The sequence below is a fragment of the Felis catus genome, chromosome C2 (genome assembly GCF_018350175.1).
Source record: "Felis catus isolate Fca126 chromosome C2, F.catus_Fca126_mat1.0, whole genome shotgun sequence".
NCBI lineage: Eukaryota > Metazoa > Chordata > Mammalia > Carnivora > Felidae > Felis > Felis catus.
The window spans coordinates 103,214,848-103,219,335 of record NC_058376.1 but is presented as its reverse complement, the minus strand read 5'-3'; positions in this window follow the sequence as shown (position 1 = coordinate 103,219,335).

Here is a 4,488-nt window from a genome sequence, read left to right as displayed (position 1 = left end):
TTCATTTCTTTATGGCTGAGTAATATTCCAGTGTGTGTGTGTGTGTGTGTGTGTATACCACTGCTTCTTTATCCATTTATCTATGGATGGACATTTGGGTTGCTTCCATATTTTGACTATTGTAAATAATGTTGGAATAAACATAGGGGTGTGTATACATATTTTCGAATTAGTGTTTTTGTTTTCTTTCGATTACCACCCAGTACTGGATAATACCATAATTCTATTTTTAATTTTGGGGAAATGTCCATACTCTTTTCCACAGTGGCTACACCAGATTGCATTCCCAGCAAAAGTACATGTGAGATTCCTTTTTCTCTACGTCCTTGCCAACACTTGTTTTTTCTTGTGTTTTTCACTTAAGCCATTTGGACAGGTGTGAAGTAATATGTCAGTGTGGCTTAGGTTTGCATTTCTCTGATGATTAGTGATGTTGAACAGCTTTTCCAGTTCCTGTTGGCCCTCTGTGTGTCTTCTTTGGAAGAATGTCTGTTCATGTCCTCTGTCCATTTTTAATTGGATTTGTTTTGGTGTTGAGTTGTATAAGATTTTTATATATTTTGGATATTAAACATTATCAAATAGGTCATTTGAAAATATCTTCTCCCATTTGCCTTTTTGTTTTGTTGATGGTTTCCTTCTCTGAGCACAAGGTTTTTATTTTGGTGTAGTCCCAATTGTTTAATTTTGCTTTTGTTTCCTTTGCAAAAGGAAATAGATCTACAGAAATGTTTCTATGGTTGATGTAAAAGAAATTACTGCTTATATTTCCTTCTAGGACTTGTATATTTTCAGGTCTCACATTTAGGTCTTTAATTAATTTTGAGTTTATTTTTGTGTGATGTAAGAAAGTGGTTCAGTTTCATTCTTTTGCAGCCAACTGTTCAGTTTTCCCACTGCCATTTATTGAAGAGATTATCTTTTTCTCATTGCATATTCTTGCCTCTACAATTAATCTAATTGTAGATTAATTGACCATGTAAGTATGAGTTTATTTCTGAGCTCTCTATTCTGTTCTACTGATCTAGGTATTTATATTTGTGCCAGTACCATACTATTTTGATAACTACAGCTTTGTAGTATATCTTGAAGTCTGGGATTGTGATACCTCCAGTTTTGTTCTTTTTCAAGATTACTTTGTCTATTCACGGTCTTTTGTGGTTCCATACAAATTTTAGAAATATTCATTCTAGTTCTGTGGAACTAGATATTTTGACTGGTTGTATTAGATGTGTAGACTGCTTTGGGGAATATGGATATTTTAATAATATTAATTATTTCAATTCATGAATGTAGAATATCTTTCTATTTGTTCGTGTCATCTTCAATTTCTTTTATTAGTGTCTTATTTTTTTATGTTTTTTTCATGATTTGGCGATTGTAAATAAAGCTGCTATAAACATTGGGGTGCATATATCCCATTGAATCAGTATTTTTGTATCCTTGGGTAAATACCAGTAGTGAAATTGCTGGATTGTAGGATAGTTCTATTTTGAACTTTCTAAGGAAACTCCATACTGTTTTCCAGAGTGGCTGCACCAGTTTGCATTCCCACCAACAGTGTAAGAGTGTTCCCCTTTCTCCATATCCTTGCCATCTGTTTCCTGTGTTGTTCATTTTAGCCATTCTGACAGGTGTGAAGTAATATCTCGTAATTTTGATTTGTATTTCCCTGATAATGAGTGATGTTGAGCATCTTTTCATCTGTCTGTTAGCCATGTGTATGTGTTTTGTGGAAAAATCTCTATTCATGTCTTCTGCCCATTTTTTGACTGTATTATTTGTTTTTTGGGTGTTGAGTTTGATAAATTCTTTATATATTTTGGATACTAACCCTTTGTCAGATGTTATTTGCAAATATCTTCTCCCATTCCATCAGTCACCTTTTAGTTTTGTTGATTGTTTCCATCATTGTACAGAAGATTTTTGCTCTGATGAAGTCCCAATAGTTTATTTTTGCTTTTGTTTCCCTGCCAATGGAGACATATAGTCAGAAGTTGCTATGGCCAATGTCAAAGAGGTTACTGTTTGTGTTCTCCTCTAGAATTTTGGTGGTTTCCTGTCTTACATTTATGTCTTTCATCCATTTTCAATTTATTTTTGTGGATGGTGTAAGAAAGTGGTCAAGTTTCATTCTTGTGCAGGTAGCTGTCCAGTTTTCCCAACCCTGTTTGTTGAAGATATTGTCTTTTTTCCTTTGGATATTCTTTCCTGCTTTGTCGACGATTTGTTGACCACGTAGTTGTGGGTTCATTTCTGAGTTTTCTATTCTGTTCCATTGTTTTATGTGTATATTTTTGTGCAAGCACCATGCTGTCTTGATTACTACATCTTTGTAATATAACCTGATGTCAAGAATTATGATGTGTCCAGCTTTGCTTTTCTTTTTCAAGATTGTTTTGGCTATTTGGGGTCTTTTGTGGATTCATACAAATTTTAGGATTGTTTTCACTCTGTGAAAAATGCTGGTAGTACTTTGATAGGGTTTGCATTAAATGTGTAGATTGCTTTGGACAATATAGACATTTTAGTAATATTAGTTCTTCCAAGACATGAACATGAAATATTTTTCCATTTCTTTGTGTCATCTTCAGTTTTTCTGGTTTTCCTACAAGGTGATCCTGGCCTTTGAAAATGTATTTCGAAGTTTTCTTCCTCTTCTTTGTTTTGAAACAGTTTAAGGTGCACGGGTATTAACTGTTTTTAAAATGTTTGTTAGATTTACCTGTGAAGCCATCTGGTCTTGAACTTTTGTTTGTTGTGAGTTTTTTGATTACTGATTCAATTTCATTGCGAGTAATTGGTCTGTTCAAATTTTCTATTTCATTATGATTCAATTTTGAAGGCTACATGTTTCTAAGCATTTACCCATTTCTTCTAGGTTGTCCAATTTGTTGTCATATAATTTTTCATAGTATTCTCTTATAATCCTTTGTATTTCTGTGGTGTTGGTTGTTATTTCTCTTCTTTCCTTTCTGATTTTATTTTTGTTTTTTTGAGTCCTCTTTCTATTTCTCTCTGATAAGTCTGGCTAAGGTTTATCAGTTTTGTTGACCTTTTCCAAGAACCAGCTCCTAGTTTTATTGATCTGTTCTATTGGTTGTTTTAGTCTTTATTCATTCTGCTCCATTCTTTATTATTTTCTTCTCTCTCTTGGCTTTGGGCTTTGTTAGTTTTTTGTTTTTTTTTTTTGCTAGCTTCTTTAAATATAAGGTTAGGTTGTTTATTTGAGATTTGTCTGGCTTCTGAGGGAGGCCTGTATTGCTATAAATTTCCCTTTAAAACAGCTTTTATTGCATGCTAAAGATTTTGGACCATAGTGTTTTCATTTTCATTTATGTCCATGTATTTTTTCATTTCCTTTTTGATTTCTTGGTTGACCCATTCATTGTTTAGTAGTATATTGTTTAACCTCCATGTATTTGTGTTCTTTCCATACTTTTTTCTTGTGATTGATTTGTAGTTTTATACTGTTGTGGTTGGAAAAGATGCATGATATAATTTCAATCTTTTTGAATTTTTTGAGACTTATTTTGTGGCCTAACATGTGATCTATTCTGGAGAATGTTCCATGAGCACTTGAAAAGAATGTGTATTCTGGGAGGAGCCAAGATGGTGGAACAGCATGGAAGTTTTTTTTTTTTGCATCTTTTTTGCATCCATGAAATATAGCCAGATCAACACTAAACCATCCTGCACACCTAAAAAACTAATTTGAGGATTAACACAACAATCTATACAACCTGAACCACAGAACTCAGCAGATATGTGGTGAGGAGAGGTGAACTGGGGGAGAAAGAAGCCGCAGAGGGCAGGGAGCTGTTTTTGCTTGCAGAGAGAAGATGGAGATGGGGAAAGACTATGGGAAAAGCACCCCTACACCCCTGGGGGGAGCTGGAAAGAAAGTGGAGAAGTGGAAATAGCCACAGGGACTGACTGAACTAAAAAGGGAGAAAGGAGAAAGCAGAGCGTTTAAATTCCATTATGACTATAAACAGCACGAGTGCAGAGTCTGAAACTCCACAGCTGAATACCTGGTGGTGCTCTGGTGGGAAGGGCAAATCCCCAGGAGCAGAGTGAAGTACAGGGTGTCTTCAGGCCACATGGGGAGAGGTGGTTCCACTGCTGGGAGGACATTTGGTAGAGGCAGTGAGACCTTCACATGGGCAAAGGTCCCAGCAGACCCTGGAGAATGGCCACATCACTGGTGTTGGAGTAAGAACGTTAAGTAGAAAGACTAGTGCCAGATGTGTGTTGTGATTTACCATAATCCCTGAAACACTGCTGCTACATGATTTCATGAACTTTTTCTGGGGCCGGCTGGCACCCACTGCAGTCTCGGCATCGGCAGCAGGACAGTCCCACAAACATTCCTGGGTGCGGGGGACACTTGGCCATTGCTTGGTGAGATCCTCCCACAGAGGGTCAGAATGGGTCAAAGCAGCAGTCCCTCAGAAGTGAGGGGTCGGGAAACACAGCAGCATTTGA